The 19029-nt window shown below is 46.9% G+C and overlaps 1 protein-coding gene across 2 annotated transcripts in view; it reads left to right on the top strand.

Moving 5' to 3' along the window:
- Positions 1-19029, top strand: part of LOC146789601 (integrin beta-1-A-like) — a 319722-nt gene that overhangs the window by 148832 nt on the left and 151861 nt on the right. The gene's annotated exons all lie outside the window — the stretch shown is intronic.

Raw genomic sequence — 19029 nt, 5'->3', positions numbered from 1 at the left:
GTCTCTGAAGAATAGAATGCTGACCATGATCAATGCCATCGAAACAGCTGGTCAGGGTCGAAAGAAAGAAAGGAAAAAGCACCTTGAGGCCAAAATGGTAGCAACCATGCAAAAGAAAAAACAAACAAAGGCTCTACCCCGATGTTATAAGCATCGATGAGTTGCAAGACATTTGAGCCGACTCACCAAAAGAGGGAATCGACTCCTACTCTTTGAGACCATCCCCTCCAGACAATATTGCAACATCCAACCAGTGGTAAAGAGGGCAACAGACAATATTGAGTATAACTTGGGGAGGAAAATGCACAGACATGCTTTCTCCTCAAAACTCTAGTGCCCTCACAGAGCAGAAACTGATATCTTGTGATGCTACTCAGCTTTCTGGACCAGGAAAGAGGGCCTTAAGAGAGCATGCAGCCTACAAGGCTGTGACCCCGAGAGTGGAGAAAAAGAATAAACACTCCTCCAGAGACACACTGTATATTAGAGGGAATGCTGCTGCAGACTCCATAATTGTGGCCACAATACGAAAGAGAGCCAACATCCCCACTTCCACGGGCCCTCTTCCGGAGAAAGAGAACAAGAGGTTGGAGATGATGGGATGCAAAATGGGGAGAGGAGCAGCAACACAGTGGTGGTTAGCAAACTCCAGTGCCCTCCTTAGCAGGTATGCCCATCAGCACTGGGAAGAAATGAGTGAACTCATGAAGTACCCTAAAGGCAGCCGCGCTAGTAGAAGAAAACAAGATTATCACCAATACGTGTCTGAAATACGCCCTAGACTCCACAGACAAGGCCAATAGATGGATGGTCATAGGCACAACATTGATTAGAGACATCGTGTTACAGGTGCCAGGGTTCAAAACCAAGGTGTAGGGAAACATCATTAATACTCCCTTCACGGGAGAACACCTCTTTCGCACAGCAGTAGATAAAAAACTGCAACAGTTAAAAAAAAAAAAGATGACATGGCCAAGGCAGCATTAAAGTTTGAGGACACCCACAAAGAGGGGCAGCACCCCTAGGAAGAACAGCTGGTGGTGCAAAAGTGGAAGCTGCAAATAACTTAACACCAATCATTCTGTTGTAGAGCAAGAGAAAGAGGACAGCTCTTCAGTAAGTGACTCCACTTACCAGCTGCCTCGTCACACAGCACAAGTGAGAGGACAGGATAAAGGCCCCCTACACCTCCAGGTGTCAAACCAAGAAAGAGAGCACACAAAAGAGGAGAAACGCTGCCTAGAATACAAGGTGCACACCCTATTGGAAAAGGGGGCGATAGTGAGAGTGCCAACAACAGAAATCAAGGAATCTACTCCGCATACTTCCTCGTCCCGAAATCAGACAAGTCACTCAGACCAATTCTGGACCACCGCCTTTTAAATTCATAAAAACACAAAAATTCAAATTATGCACGGTAAAAGAGGTACTGCTGTGGATGCGGATAAAAGACTACATGGCAACCATAGACTTAAAGGACGCCTACCTACACCCCGTCAACCGCAAGCACAAGAAATACCTGTGGTTCATCGTCAGCCAAGACCACTACCAATTCAGAGTGCTTCCTTTTGGAATCAAATCCGTTCCAATGGTATTCCAAAAATGTCTAGCCACAGTGGCAGACTACTTAAGAAGACGGGATATACATATACTCATACCTGGACGACTGGCTGGTAAAACTAAACCCCTTTCACCAATGCAAGACAAATATCAGAACTGTCATGGACACCCTCCACAGACTAGGTTTCAGAATCAACCTAGAGAAGTAGTCCACAAAACCGGAAAGGACAAAGAGATTTTTGGGGACAAGGATCAACTTGGTGGAGGGTGAAGACGTTTCCTATCCTCAAGAAGGTTCAAGCACTCATAGAGCAAGCTCACCGTTACCTCAAGCGTCAGTCTTTGACAGCAGGGAATGTGGGTAGAATGATGGGAATATTGGCCTCATGTGTTCCCCTTATACTGCACACAAGACTACACATAAGACCCCTTCAAGAGTAGATCCAAAAACCAATGGTCACGGGCAACAGGGAGTTGGGGGGATCTAGTGGTTTTAACACACAAAAAAGTGCAGAAACAGATGAAATGGTGGAATACGGGCAACATAATGATGGGCAGACCCTTCACCCAGGCAACTCCAACATTCAGCACAGACTGATCCCACACGGGCTGGGGAGCATACATGGGGAGCTAAAAATCAGAGGGCTATGGAAAGCAGAGGAAGTGATCCAAAGCATAAATATACTGGAGCTAAAGACTGTCTTCGTGCCTTTCAGACATAGGCGAAGGAAAAGAACACTGCAAATACAAACAGACCACACAACCACATGTTTTAGCTGAACAAGCAAAGAGTAACAAAGTCACACATGCTGTCTAAACTAGCCCAGGAAATATGGGCAATTCAGACAAGAATCAACCTTAATACCAAATACACCTGCCAGGAGTACAAAACAGAGAGGCAAACAGACTAACCAGACAAGCATCCATATCATACGAATGGGAACTAAACGGATAGGTGCTTCGAGAGCTCTTCATGCACTGGGATACCCCAGAGATCAACCTTTTTGCAACACCAGAAAATGCAAAATACCCAGACTTCGCATCAAGGCACCCACAACACCACTCCAAGGAAAATGTCCTGTCGATATAGACTGATCAGGGACATTTGTATACGCTTTTCCACCAATTCAAACAGTCGCACATGACGATGATCCTCATCGCCCCACAGTAGGAAAGACATACATGGTTCTCGGACCGAGGGGAGATGGCACCAGAGAATCGTAATAAAGTTGCTGACAAGGCACCACCATCTCTCTGAGTAAGGGAGAAGAGTCCACCACCCGGAAGTAAGCGCCATGAGCCTGGTAGCCTGGCTCCTGAGGACATTGAGTTTGCTACCTCAACTTCCCAAAGCGGGTCATGGACATCCTAAAAGGGACAAGAAGGCGTAGCACAAGAAGGTGCTATTCAGCAAAATGGCAGAGATGCGTCCTGTAGTGCATGAATAGGGAATTGTTCCACTGCAGAACGAAGGACACTACAGTAATCTGATACCTCACATACCTGCTCGACGACAACCTAACATACGACTCGCTAAAGTTACACTTAGCAGAAATAGTAGTCTACTCAAGAGGACACCTAGAAAGAAGTCTCTTAACTGCACCAGTAATTAAAAGGTTTTTAGAAGGGGCAAAGAGACTAGCTCTACCAGGTCAGCACCTTCACCAATGGGGAACCATAATATGCTAGTGACACTACTAATGAAGACACCCTTAGAACTGCTGCACAAGGCAGAACTGCAGTTCCTGACCTAAGGAACTGCCTTCCTAATTGCGATCACATCACTACGAAGGTTAAGTGAACTGCAAGCTCTAACCACCTAGTAACCCTGCTTCAAATTCCCAAAGACAAGATTGTTATGCGGACAAACCCACACTTCCTATCAAAAGTCATATCACAGTTCCACGTGACTCAAGCGATTCATCTTCCAGTCTTTTTCCAGCAGCCAAAAATGCAGGCGGAAAGAGTCCTACACACACTAGACTTATGCAGGCCAGTGATGTACTACCTGGAAAAAGCAAAAAGCCTCAGAAAGGGAATACAATTCTTCATACCCTTCGCAAACTCAAGCAAAGGATCACCAGTAGCAAAGGGCACCATTGCAAGATGGGTAGTGCAGACAAAACAGCGCTGCTACCACTAAGCAAGACCTAGAGCGCATTTCACAAGGAAAAGTGGTGCACTTTGGAATTCCAAATAAACATGCCGAAAAGCGATATATGCATGACAACTACATGGTCATTAGTCCACACCTTCACAAAGCACTTTTGCATGGATGCCAAACTGAGCAAAGAGTCACAAGTGGGACAGAGACAGCTGAAGCACCTATTCGCAAACTCAACCTCATGTTTTTCAACACCACCTCCAAGAGGAACAAGAGATACCACTACAAAATAAATGCACACCATGTGAATCTAGGAAAGGATTCATGCTGCAAAACAAAAACGGTTACTTACCAGTAGAAGTACTTTTGCAGCTTGAAGAGTTTTTGGGATTCACATGTGACCCTCCAGAAAATGAGAAGGCTAAAAGGAGGGTTTCATACTGCGATACCTTTAATCATAAAGAAGCCAATACAGACCAAGGGTTAAAAAAAATATATCTTAAGATGGCGACCACGCACAGAGGCTTCTGGGGTGAACGTCTGTTGTAAGGGGAGGATGGGCATAGCACCAAATGGTCAGACAATGCCCAGCAAAAGACAAAAAGGTAAGAGAGTGAAGAAAAGAAGACTAACAAAGAATTACGGACCCAACCACTAGATGGTGGAATGATGCACAGCATGTGAATCCAGAAAACGTTTCAAGCTGCAAAACTACCGTTGCAGTACAGTTCCTTCAGAGAGTTTGGGAACTTCATGTTCCACACCTTTAAAGGGAAATTTAGATATAAAAGTATGTTTATTAAAAATTCAAACCAAGTGTCATAATTAGATGAGTCTACACCCCCTCGTGTAATACTTTGGCAATAGTTCTCCAACACTGGATATTTTATATATTTACTTGCTTAAATCATTCCTCATCATCAGACTGGAAATCCCCAGTACATTAAAATTGCAGTATACAGTGGAAAAATATACAACATACAGTATATAATGTAAAATGGCTTTAGGCCTGAAACAACATATTATGTTTAGTAACACATCTACCTCATTTGAACGAACCCAAAAGTCAACCACTGAGGTGGAAGCTTACTCAAATTTCTACCACACGTTGTGTGTATGGGAGTGTAACGCCCTGAACGTCTCAGGATCGTTTAACAGACACGATAATGAGAACGCAACCACTTGTGAAGGTTTAGTTATTTTAATGAAGGCAAAAATAATACAAGGAATAAACAAAGGTTATAGTCACTGGAATCCTCCAGGCTAAGTACGTTACCAGCCCACAGCACGGATGGTCCTAACCGTCCTCTGCATATACGCCGATCCCGGCGTATGCCAACAGAGGGCAGAAATGAAATGGCCGACAATGCCAATCGGTAGGCTGTGAGGGGCACGAAGAGTGTTGGGGAGAATCGAGGAGTCAGGGAAACACCCAGCCGGGGTCTCTACCTGAAGGGAGCAGCCGCTCAACCTCTTCCTCAGACTGCACCGGGACGCGGAGTCACCTCCTGGTGATGCGTCACCGATACCCCAATCACAAGCAAAGAAGACTGAACCGAGAGCAGCCGCTCGATCGATCCTGTGGACTTCCGAGTCTGTAACGCGGCAAACACCTCCTGGTGTGCGTTACAGCTGGCAGTCCCTGTATCTCTGGTCGGGCTGGGAGTTACGACTCCAACCAGCAAAAGCGCCACTGCGCTTTGACTCAGCCGAGTCAAAAAGCGAAGCTCAATGGTTATCCGGTAGAGCTTCCGGGTCCTTCACAGGTGACGATGGGGCAAGACACGGCCCAGGGAGTAACGACTCGACCTACCTCCGTTCTTGCCTTACTGGAGCACCACTCCGGAACACTGCTCTTCACTAAGCAGGTACGTCGGTGTAAACACAATATCCGACAGCGTTGTACCTCCCGGTTCCTCCCTTTATAGGGCGTGTTTTCCTTGAGTTATGTAACAGCTCTCCTGTTTACATAAGGGCGTGTTTTCCTTGAGTTATGTAACAGCTCTCCTGTTTACATAAGGGCGTGTTTTCCTTGAGTTATGTAACAGCTCTCCTGTTTACATAACCTCTCAACCGCTAAGCATCCTGGGAGATGTAGTCCGTTTTCGCTGGTTACCGTTTTCCTCCCCTCGCATGACAGGAATTCTTGACAGGGAGTCCCTAGTCAAAGCTCATCTCTAACCTTTCAGTGAAACTTAAACTGTGTCCATTTTGGTCTGCCCTGGATTTTAACTAGCTCTACCTTCACCACTACTGTAGTACAAGTTGTTTCTAGGGAATTTTGTTACAATTTCTGGACCAGAGAGATCTTTTTGGTCTGACGAGTAACTGTCACCATGGCTGACAACAGAGGAGATCTCTTTTCAAAACCTGTTTATCTTGTGGTAGCAAGAAAATTTACACTGATGATCCACACTATCAGTGTATTAATTGTCTTTAGCCTAAGAATTAGCGGTAGGCAAGATATGTAAGTCTTTTTCCTCTAAGAATCTTAAGGACAGAGAAAGGAGGTTGACATTGTTTCTTGTGAATAAAGAGACTTTTGCTCTTTCTAAAGGAGATGCCCCTTCTTCAGGCAATGATTCCATGAGAAGTGGCCCCCCAAGCACGTCCATGAAGGCAACACACAAAAGCAGATGTTTACAATTTCCTGAGTTTGATATATTTGGTATAGCACATGCAGCCACCTCCTCCTCTGACAAACCAAAGGTTAAGCGTTAAAGACACTCATCTGTGTCAAAAAAGAAGTCTTTAAAGGAAACCTCTTTGAGTACGTTAACTCCATCATCGACGATGAAGATATCATCAATGAGGACGCTATCGAGGAGACCTTTGACATCGAGCATGCCGTCGATGACGACCATCATAACGTCGATGGCAGCACAGTTGGAAACCATGCGGGCAATAAGAACATAGGAGGAAATGTTTTTTCACCTTTAAGGCTGATGGAAATACCTACAGTACAATTATTGCAGTCAGATCACGAAGAGGCTAGTGGTTATGCCTCACTGACTGCTTACAGTCCAATGCAATTGGATGTAAGATATGTTCCAGATTTTGAAGAGGACCCAGTGGATAAGACAGAAACCACTTACATATTATAGAGAGCAAGATAGGGTCCAAGTGCCAGTGGCCTTCTTATTAACATTGCAGCAAATGATAGATACTTTTTGTAAGTTATTGCCACAGCAACCAACTGATAATGCTAACATGGGTTTACTTACTGCTCCCATCCTTCCACCTCCTCAACCTGCTCCTCTACCAGTTGTACCTCCTAGGCAGCCATTCCCGCTACCTACTTCCACAATGCCAAGGAGATCGGTCCATGAAGGAGACATGGATGATGTTTACTCTGATGGCTCTACCTAGTCTGATATTGTGGAAGAGGAAGGTGAACTACCACCAGATGGTGATGGAAGGGATACAAATAGCCGAGATTTTGTTGTTCCAAATGGAAACAATGGACCAATTCCACAAGATGTTGCAGATGATATCTCTAAATTTCATGCATCCATTGAAAGAGTGGCCAAGAAATTCAAACTAACAGTGACTCTGTAGTTCATCCAAGTTTCTTTATGACTTTAAAGAACTACCTTGAAAATATGTTAAATCCATAACAATCCTTGATTATATGTGGTCAGAAAGTCTGAAATTAATTAATACACTTGCTACAGTTCCAGCAGTGATAGTTCATCTGGAAAAGAAATACAAAGCCCCGAATTTAGCACCAGCTTGGGTCATTGGTCATACTAAATCATATTCAGTAATTACTTCAGTGGCTCAAAGAAGAACCAAGACCCCAATAGTCCACCAGACAAGGATAGCAAGCGTATTGACAATCTGGGCCGGAGGATATCCTCTATGACAGCGACCTCGATAAAGAGAGCCAATACCCTGGCAATTATAGTTTGTTATGATCGCCAGATTGTGCCATGACATAGCTCCATTACAGGGGCTTATTCCTGAGGAAAAGAGGGAAATTGCAAGAGCTATCCTAAAGGGAGGAGAACTAACCTCCTCTTTTATTACTGATACGATGATTGATGCGTCAAATATAGGTTTTTGCCAGTGGGTGAGGGACTTTGCTACGGATTCAAGGCTGGTTAAAATCCACAGACTTCCATACTGATCTTAGATATGCCATTTAATGGCCTGGCTATTTTTGGTAACCATATTGATGAGGCTCTTTAAGGCCTTAAAACTGATACTGCAAAAGCGTTAAGACGTTTGCAGTATCCCAGATTCGGGATGTCTAATTTGTGTCCCTCACAAAGATTACATAATTTCAGAGCAGAATTCAATCTGTACAGAGGTCAGGTGCGATGGTATTATCCTCAAAGACATTCTGGATATGATCAAGGAAACTCCTTCAGTCGGAGACAAAGACAAGCTTATGGGAGGGCTTCGGGAAGGAAGAGAGGTTCTTCACAAGCAAGAAGCAATGACAATCAGAAAATAGCTGAACTCCCAGCTCACCCTCCCTTTTCCATCTGTTTTTCAAGTTTGGGGGGGTGGAATTTCCCTTTTTGCTCCCACATGGAACAGCCCGATGATGAAGCATGCCACCAAGGGTCCTTTTGGTGGGTGAGGGTTTTTTTAACAAAGCTGTGTGCTCTCCCAGAGAATAGGAGTGATACACATTTAGGTCACTGGAAGGACACTTTTCTCTTGGATCTCAATAAGGGCGGATCCTTGTGTTTATTTCATGCTGATTGGAGGAGGACGTATCCACCTCTTATTTCTTGCTCTACCTCTTCACTCCCCCTTTTGTTTTTTGTATACTTCCTTTTTGTCTTAAGATAGCGCTGATATATGGTGATAAGCTTTAGGAATTACTATGTGGCTCCCCCGTTCCTGAGTCCCTCCCACCTATGACGAGGGTGGTCCGTGATTGCGGGAATATCGCTCTTCGATGGATGGATGGAATGGTGTGTTGATTTGACTCCAGAAACAATTTTCTGGCAGGACACCTGGCTCCAGCATGAAGCCAAATTGATGGAATTTGAGATGTGGGGTTACATAGGAATCTTGAAATTGGAGGTTGTCTGAGAGGGAGACTGCATGAAATAATTTGCAACACTATAGGGTGAATTCAAGCTCCAAAAGTCCCAGTTCTTCAACTATGTATAGTTAAGATGTGCCCTAAAAGTCCACCAAACAGGGATATTTTCCATATCCGAATAGATCTCCTTTGAGGCCTAGCTGATGTTAGAGCACAACAGAGATTTTTTCTTTTCCTTGTCTTATTCTCCCGATGTATTTGTAGCATTAAGATCTGAATACCAGAATGATATATGTCCACTGGAATCAGTATCCTGTAGAGCTGCAGAGATGCCTCTTTGTAGGCTTGTCATATCATCAAGGCTGCACATGCTACAACTGTACAGGACTTAAATCTCCTCTTAAAGATTGTGGAAGATGAGCAGGATTTATAGTGCCGCTTCACAAACAGGTGATTTTTATTTTCTATATGGTATTATCTTGTCACCAGGTTCAACCTTACTGGCATGGAGAACAATGCCATTGGCTCATTGACCCTTCCCCAAAAGTGTTATTCTTGGAGGTGATGAAGGAGTTGTGTGAGACCTGAGGGGGGGAACACAAATAAAGAGTGACACATTAATAGGCGCTCTACTTGCCGAAAGAGACGTAGTCAAACATGGGCTATCAGAAGCTGCCTTGATAAGACCAGAATGGTTGAGGGGCACAGAAAAATGTTCCCAAGTAGAAGAACCGATCTATCAGGCAAGAGGCTTCCCACGCAAACACAAGAGAATCTTAACTCATGGTGGGAATAGTTACATATGTCTATTACTTGTTGACATACATCCACAATACTGATGATTTGTAATAAATGTAAGGTGCCATACAGGGACTTTTGTTTTTTTGCTAAACTCAAAATGCACCATGAGGATTTTGGTAGTGTTTTGAAAATTCAATTGAAAAGTTAAAGAAAAAACAGTAACATTTGCAGAAGAAATTATACATTGTATTTTCCTCACGTCTTTGAAAGTGAAGCCAATGAATTTAGTATTTATTACTTGGTGTGTAATTTTATTAAGATGTGTGCTGGGACCGCAAACCTGGCAAATGTCCAACAAGGGTCCAAGACATCACCCCTTGCACTGGTTTTGCATCCAATTGACCTGATTCCCTGATTCGCAGACCTCATGGGAAGGGGCATTTTAGCACCAGAGGAGGGAGTCCATTCTGGCTGAGGCTCAAAATCTCTGAAATCCTTAAACAATGGATTACAGTGCAAACTGTATCTGATCGAAAGCAGATGCTTTACCTTAGAATTATCCACAGATGTCAGTCTGGATCCAGAAAACCTTTGTGAGCAGTACCCCTGCGTGCCAGTGTCTGTGCTGAAAGTGACGTGCGCGGTGCCCAGTGACGTTGATTAGCTGCGCTGGCCATTGTCTGTGCTGAAAGTGCCCATATAAGCGCAACCCCAGCATGCTAACATCAGTTATTTTCTTTCCATACCAGTCAACGCACGTCTGGAGAGAGCTACTTGTTTTTCTGTTTTTTTTTTTTTAAATCTTTATTTTCCAGTTTTATTATACAGCAAGAAATAAACAATATCAGTGCGGTGCATTGTCAGTCGTTTCATCACATAGCAATAATACACAATAATATGTAAATCACAATATTAGGCAACACTATTGGAAGAATAGACCAAATAGTAAAAGAATTCAGCATCCTCCAAGCCCCCGGTTTGTCCTATCTGAAAGTTACCAATATGTCAATTTGTCATGCAATGTAGTAGTACCCAATTCCTCGTCTATTCCAACCAATGATGCGTGCACATAATAGAAAGGTGAGTTGAGGGCGCATTAACTAACCGGAATCTCATGCAATACTATAGCTCATCACCTCACCCCCTCTGGTACTATACCGCTCTCAAACTGTGTGGCGGAATCCCGACACCTCTCAGCAATATATGCTCTATACGGGCCCCATATATCTCTGGGGCGTGAGGAGCTCGGCATTAGGGAAGTGTAAATTTCGCAATTTACATTACAATATGCCAGGCTACGGAGCCAGGTGAGAGAGAGAACTACTTGTAGGAAAGTGCACTTTTTTGTCATGGTCATCCCTACTTTTTTGCCACTAGTATTGATGTTTTTCGACTGATGTGCTCAGGGTCCCGGCTAACCAGGCCCCAGCATTCTTCCCCAAAAACAAGGCAAAATGGTCTAATTGGGTTACAATTGGCACACACTTTAGCACCCCTGGTAAGTTCCTAGTAAATGGTATCCCTGGTACTTTAGAATGAGTACTAAAGAGGGTTCCTAATGGCTGCAGCATATATTATGCCACTCTAAGGGTCCCCCATCCAATTTGCATGCAGGCTGCCATTGCAGGCTGCATAACATGGTGCAAACCATGAGTGAAAACACAATATGGCACACTCACTGTGTGCCATGCCAAAGTCACTGCATATAATATATGTAAGTCATCCCTACAGCAGGTCTTACAGCCCTGAGGCAGGGTGCATCATATTACATGTAAGATCATATCTGCATGAGCAGAGATGCCCATTTGCTGTCTAATTCATTATCTAGGTAGTACAAGTGAGCTGGGAAGCCACCTTAATTATATGTACTGAGCACAGGTCATTACGAGTTACCCAGCTACAGGATGGCTTTACTGAAACCTATGGTGTTTGGTATCAAACACCTAGGGGCCGATTACGATGTCAGGCGGAAAGCATCTGCCCGACTCGGAAAGCCTCCGATAAGTGGTTGTTGACCTTGTGACCGACTCGGTCTGTTTAGTTTCTACCTGATCGGTCTTTCCGAATCGGTTCCAACGGACTAGTGGAGTCCGCAGACCACTCGGAACCGATCCGTACTGCTCTATGGAGGTTGTTTCTGACCTCCGTATTACGATGTCAGGTTGAGACAGCCTTTCCGAGTCGGCCTATATGAAGCGAAAAGGCTGTCGGAAACTGACTTCAGGGGCCCATAGCAGGCTCCCCTTCATCCTGAGGTCTCCAGTTGGGGTACATGGGGGTACCCAAGAGACCCCCCCGGTAAAACCCTGCACCGTGTGGCAGGCACTATGGGGTGCCTGTGACAGGGTGCAAGGTTTTCACAGACGCCCATTTTTGGCATTGGAGTCTGTGTTGCCGGTCGGAACACAGGCTCCCATTGGAGTCAATGGGAGTCCTTTCGAATGGTGTTCAGAAGCATCGTAATTGGTTGTGTGGAACCGCCGACCGCGAGTCAGTCGGTTCCCTATTCCGAGACGGTGTTGAGTGGAATGTTTACGCCCGACATCATAATCGCCCCCCATTGTGTTAATACATCTAAACTGTTGCTAGTACTAGATTTATTATGATATGCACCCAGAGGGCACCTTAAAGGTGCCCCTTGAAAAACCTATCCGTATCTAGTGTGCTGGCTGAATGGTATCGTCCAGCCTTCCACCAGCCTTCCACCCTGCAGGTGAGAGACCATGCTCTCTCAGGCCAGAAAGCCTGCTCTGGAGGAAAGTGTTCACACCTCCTCCAGCAAGATGTCTTCCTTTGATATGTGACCAAAGCTTCCACCACCACCTGCCGAGAGGCCCACTAGGCACAAGTTGGCCTAACGGCTAGGGCGGTCCTTCTCGAATCTGGGGAACTGGGTTCGAGTCTCGGCAATGACGCTGAACATCCTGTGATTCTGGGCAAATCCCTTAATTTCCCCGTGCCTAACCAAAAAAATGAATGTGTCCTCATGTAATGCAACTGGTGCTATGTAATGCGCTCTGATACCCGATTTGGGTCACGTTCGCGCTATATAAAATTCTGTAAAATAATCTTTTTTCCACTGGGAATTGAGGAAGGATGAAGAAGGACCAACAAAGCAATAACAGAGGACCTGCACCATAGATTGGTGCCAAACCCTGCCAGGCTGCTTGCCCTCAGCAAACTCAGGGACTGACTAATCCAAAAGCTGCACATCCTCCCCAAACCCTTGGAAGACTGTCCGGCAACTCAACAACCAGCAAAGATCTCCCTTGAAGTTGAGATGCCGCTTCCCTGCAGTCTGCAGGCACCAATAAGCATGTGCCCAGTCCACCATGTTGCTGGCCATTGGGCCCACCGAAGGAGCAGCTCAACAGGAATAGGTCCATTTGCTCCAGAAGGTCAGATCCATCCTCTGCCAAGTTGGGAGATACCAGGCCCTCCAGGAGCCGCCCACCACTAATATGCCAAGTACCGTAGTAGTTGCAGCAACCAAGGCTTGTTAAGTGTCCAGTCAAGACACCAACCCTGCCAAGAACGACCTACCAGTGAGGTACATCAGCATCACCGAGGCCAGCAATGAGAGTGGCCCTGCTGTCCTCTTCTGCCCCCATCACCAGGTGGACCCCAACAAGTGAGAGCCTCTAACTCACCAACCCGCCGGACAAAACATCTCTGCACCCAAGCCTCCCAGCCCGGGCTCATGTAAACAGGCGGCGTCGCTTGGTCCTGAGACTCTCAAGAGACAAGCCGCCATTGGGTTCTGCCAGACTGGTCCCCCACCGCCATTTGCAGCCTTTTCTTACAGCTACTTTTCCCCATTGACTTTCAGGTGTAGCATTCAAGGCTACCTCTGCTAAAATCACCACTGCACCCAGACACCCCAGGGCAAGTAAACGTCTTTTTCTACTGGTTTACTGTAAAATTTGAGAACGTCTTAAGTATTTACCTGATTCCGATGATCTTGGTATCTAAAATTATTTTAAAATGTTATTTTTGTAGATTGGTCTCGAGTTTCTTTTTGAGTGTGTCTCATTTATTGACTCTGAGTGTGGAACAAATGCTTAACATGACCCTCTGATAAGCCTAAACTGCTCGCCCACACTGCCACAAAGAGAGCATTTGGGATTATTAATTTAAGCCCTGCATGCCAATAAGGGTTGTCTGGACTTTCGACATAGTGTACCTCATTTTGGTGCACTACATAAAAAGTCAGCTTCCTTCAGCTACCCCTTGTTCAATTTTTAACTCACTTTTTTCAATGTTTATTCGAGTGTTTTTGAGGATTTCCCTCATGGTGTGGCAGCAATGTCCTCCAAGAAGGCCGGCTTCAAGCCCTGCAGCATCTGTCACCAACCGATGTCGGTAACAGACCCGCATCTTATATGCCTTTGGTGCCGAGAGCACAACCACGGTCAGAAGGTCTCCTCTGATTCTGTTCTATGAATCCGAAGGCCTTGAGGGAGTGATCCCTCAAGCTTCTGGTGGTTCGACAAGCAACACCGCAATGACCTCAATGCTGCTCAAGAGGAAGGTCCTGTGAGCAGTCATGGAGTCCAAAGTCTTCATTGCACTCGAAGTCGTCAGGCTAGTCTGTCATTGCAAAAAGATGAGCAAGAAGTCGAAGAGGTCGTTCATCGGCCGACGAGGGAGCGGTGGCATTCGAGGCATGGCTCTGCCGTTGAGCCAGCACCTGGGTTAGCTCCGCGCTTCCCCAAGTTTCCAGGAACCAGTGCAACTCCACTCAATTTCATGAGTTTTATGACGCCATGCTCCTCATATTTCACCGGCATGCCTTTGGGCCCTGCAAGATCCGAAGGGGTCCCTGCTAGATCCATGTCATCAGCTCCAGAGACAGAAGGTCCCTTGGATCCACAGATGGATCTGGACTGGTGCCAATTGTGCCACCTCAACCTTCCTGATGCCTGTCCAAATAGCGATGCTCCCGGCACCATCCCCATTCTGATCCCAATTCCGAGATGGAGTTGGATGTGCGTCACCTGACGCAAGTGCCAACTAGGGCCATGCCCTCCAGGCTAGAGTCTGAGCCCTTTTCCTATGGGCTAGGACTCGGGAGGATTAGGAGGAGTTACTGTACCCTAAAGAATACCAGTCCTTTGACCCTAATATGGACTGGGGATTTGGCAGCTACAGGCATGCTTTCTCCCACTACCGTGGCTATAGAGGAGAGAGTGCCTTTCGCTATGGCGCTGAAGAGGGCGGCCAAACCACTGTGGCAGTCCAGACTAACACCTTGACAGAGGTGCATCAGCCAGAAGTGTCCCCTTCAGAACTGGTTCTCCCCTTTAACAAAGCCCTTTCCCACGTCCTGCTTAGGACCTTTTCTAAGCCCAGCACAGGGACTTCTGTCAACAGGACGATTGCCCGCCCCCACCATACAGCTATAGGGGACAACAACTTCCTCACAAAAAATCCTACCCCAGAAAGCTTGGTGGTCCAAGTTTCCACCCCCCATGGTGTTTTCCCATCCGAACCCCTGAATAGGGAATCCAAAAGGCTGGACACCACAGGGGAGAAGATGTTTTCTTCCACCAGCCTGGCACCCCGGTCGGTGAACACCGCCTGCCTTTTAGGCTGCTCCTACCATGCTCTGTTGGACACAGTTACGCAGATGCTGCCGCCGGTCCGGGAAGAGGCCTGGGCTGTCCTCTCCGTGGTTGTTGCTGACGGGAGAGATGCAGCCAAGTTCACCATACATTGTGGACTGGATACCACCAATTCACTGGTAGAGCAGTCATCGTTAGTGGCCTTACGGCACCATGCCTCGTTAAGGACACCTTGCTTTTTTGGGCATGTCCAAGCGTTGCTTATGGACATCCCTTTGATGGCTCCAATCTCTTTGGAGACAAGGTGGATTTAGTGCTGGAGTGCTTTAAGAGCAGCAGAATTTCAGCCAGGTCCGTGGGCCTTTCCATGGCCCTTCGTCACCCCCAATCTGCCTTTTGCTCCTTTCATGCCCAGTGAGTAGGCTTCCAGCCACATCCATACCCGCCCAGCCACCATGGCAAGCAGCCTTCACAGCCTCTGTGTGGCTGAGGACGTAATATCCACAGACCTAGTGTGTCGGCAGCCAGCGGTCAGGCCATTCCAACACCACCTGGCAGCAGCAGCCTCCATGCCCTTAGTCTGCCCCCTAATCATCATGGGCACCCAGTCGGCGGCAGGATCCACCATCACCTGCACTATGGCGGTCTATCACATAGGACCAATGGGTTTTGAATATTGTCTGGAGAGGCTACTCCCTCTCCTTCGAGACTACCCCTCCACCCAGGCCACCCGCTTGAGACAGATTGACGGAGGATCATTTTTCTCTGCTCCGTCAGGAAGTCACAGCTCTTTTGGCCAAGGGGGCCTAGAGAGGATGCCAACGCCAGAGGTAGGTCATGGTTGCTCTTCCCGACTTTCTGGTGAGGGACGGAGGCCTTCATCATATCCTAGACCTGCACCCTCTCAGTTTCTTCCTCAAGAAAGAAAAGTTCAAAATGCTCACGCTCACTCAAGTCTTGTCTGTCCTGGATCTGGGAGACTGGATGGTAACGTTGGACGTGCAGGACGCGAATTTCCACATACCCTTCCTGTCTGCCCACAGGTGTTTCCTGTGGTTTATTGTGGTCCATAAGCCTTTTGGCCTCATCAGCCCCCCTTGGGTGTTCACCAAGTTGATGGCGGTGGTTGCAGTTCATCTGCAGAGATCAGTGGTGCCTGTCTTCCCCCATCTTGATGACTGACTGTCGAAGGTGGGCTCACTCAAGGCTGTTGTCTCCCACCTGCATCTAAGGCGAACCTCCTGCATTCGCTGGGGTTCAATATCAACGTTCCGAGGTCACACCTGACTCCCTCTCACACGCTCCCTTTCATCTGAACTGTTCTAGACACTGCGGTTTCGGGCATATCCTCCCAAACAGTGAGTCCAAGATATTCAAGCTATGATACCAATGTTTCAGCCCCTAACTTGGATTTCGGGGAGACTGACTCTGAGGCTGCTGGGCCTCATGGACTGCTGCATGCTGCTTGTGACATGTGCCTGCTGGCATATGCGGGCTCTGCAGTGGGATCTGAAGTTCCAGTGGGTGCAGCATCAGGGAAATCTCTCCGATAAGGTCCAGATATCAGAGTGAACTACACAAGATCTGCAGTGGTGGTTAATGAACGTCGGGTGGGTCTGCAGCAGACCACTCTCGCTTCCCCACCAGATCTCACAGTAGCGACAGATGCATCACTGCTGGGCTGGGGCAGCCATCTGGGAGAGGTGGAGATCCAGAAACTGTTCTCCACATCAACCTTCTGGAGCGCCGCGCAGTCTAACTGGCATTTAAAGCCTCCCTACCCGCCATCAAGAAGCTAGTGCAAGTGTTCACGGATAACACCACCGCCATGTGGTACTGCAGCAAATAGAGCGAGGTGTGGTCGTGGAACCTTTGTCAAGAGCCCCAGCATCTCTGGACATGGCTGGAAGAGCAGGGAAAATCCCTGATGGTTCATCATCTGGCAGGCTCTCTAAACACCAGGGCATACAAACTCAGCAGAAGATGCCTAGCGGATCACGAATGGCATCTCCATCCAGAGGTGGTGCAAGGTCTCTTTCAGCAGTGGGGAGAGCCTTGGTTAGATTTGTTCACCACCGCCAAGAACATGCAATTTCAGCCATTCTGTGCGCTGAAGTTTCCAAGGCAGTTCTCCTCAGCGATGCTTTTCATCTCCAGTTGAGCTCAGTCCTCCTGTAAACCTTGCTGACCATACCCCTCATGCGCAGTGTTCTCAAGAAGATCAAGAATAACTGCACCCAAGTCATCCTTGTGGTTCCGGACTGGACTCAGAGAGTTTGGTATCCCAAGCTGTTGAGCATGGCCATAGGACCTCAAATCCGGCCGCCCCTTTGGGAGGATTTTCTGTTGCAGCAACAGGGTAGGGTTCTCCACCTGAGCCTGTCATCACTCTGCCTTCTTGCGTGGAGTTTGAGCGGTGACAGTTGACAGCCTTTGGACTTCCGCCTGAAGTCTGTGATGTTGTTATGGCAGCCGGGTGTCCCTCCACCAAAACGGTGTACACATGCCGTTGGGGCAAGTTTTGTACTTGTGTGCAGAAAAGCAGGTTGACCCCCTTTCTGCTACTCTTTCTCAGGTTCTTTATTTTATTCTTTCCCTTGCCCAGCATGGGTCTGTTTTGGGCACCTGAAAGGGTTATCTTTCTACTATTTCAGCCTTTTTGCGTTTGCCTGCTAAGCCATCCCTCTTCAAATCTCCTATTGTAAATAGGTTCTTGAAAGCTTTGCAACATGTTTCCACCTTCCCCCTTTATCGAGCCTCAGTGGGACCTTAATCTCATCTTGGTGTTTCTAATGTGTGCTTCCTTTGAGCCCTTGCATAACTGTCCTCTCTGGCTGCTTACCATCAAGACGGCCTTCCTGTTGGCAATAATATCTGCCCTTAGGATCAGTGAGCTTCAGGCTTTCTCATCCAAGTTTCCATACCTGAACATCTTCCCAGACAAGCTATGAACTAGATCTTCCTTCATGCCAAAATTCATCACTCTCTTTCGTGTAGGCAAGTCTATCACTGCCTCTGATTAACGCTCCGCCACATCCCTCTAAGGTAGAGGAGCTTCACTGACTGGACCCAAACAAAGCGTTGTCGTTCTACCTTGACTTCGCGAAAGAGTTTCAGGTGGATGACCAACTCTTCGCTGGGTATGTTGGAACAAAAATGGTAGAGGCTGTGCAGAAGCGGACCATCTCCCGAAGGACCGTGCTCTGCATTAAAAACGGCTATGCATTGGTCAAAAAGCAAACCCCTGAGGGTTTGCATGCTCATTTCACCAGAGCCAAGGCTGTGGCCACTGCATTAGCATGCGGAGTCCTGGACATCTGCCAGGCAGCAATGTGGGCTTACTTTCACACATTCACAAAACACTACTGCCTGGACAGTATGGCCCATCAGAACAGGTACTTTGCCTGTTCAGTCTTGCAGGACTTTTTGGTGTGAAATTGTTTTGCAAACCCACCTCCGGGGATGTATTGCTTGGGTATCTATTCTAAGGTAAGGAGTCTGCGGCTAGAAGTCTCTATCAGCTGGACAAGGTACCTACTTTTGGTAACTCCTTATCTGGTAGAGACTATCTAGCTGCAGATGCCTTTCCAACCCACCCATTCTCCCCACTCAGCAAACTGATTTCTATGGACAGGGCTTTCCCTTTTTAGGTCCTTAGTTTTTTACATCAGTGACCAGTGTTCTGCGTATCTCCACTCTCCTGGCATGGAAAGTCTCTAAATGTAACTGACAGCGCTGGGGTGGCTTCTATATAGGCACCGCTCAAGTCACTTCCGGCGTGGACGACACCATGTGGAGCTGATTGACGCCTCCAACCGACACGCAGGAGTACTGCTCACAAAAATTCCCCGGATCCAGTCTGACACCTGGGGATAATTCTAAAGTAAGAAACATACGGCTAGATGGTCTCTGCTAGGTAAGGCATTACCGACGGTAAGCAACTTGTCCAACCTGTACCTACTACGTCATGAGATAACATCACATATGACATCACCAGTGATCTCATTGATTGCAGAACTAACGACATATAAAGGAATAACAAATAATGCCCTGATGCT

The sequence above is a fragment of the Triturus cristatus genome, chromosome 10, assembly GCF_964204655.1.
Source record: "Triturus cristatus chromosome 10, aTriCri1.1, whole genome shotgun sequence".
Taxonomy (NCBI): domain Eukaryota; kingdom Metazoa; phylum Chordata; class Amphibia; order Caudata; family Salamandridae; genus Triturus; species Triturus cristatus.
The sequence above is the reverse complement of the archived record's forward strand: the minus strand, read 5'-3'. Positions and strand labels throughout refer to the sequence as shown.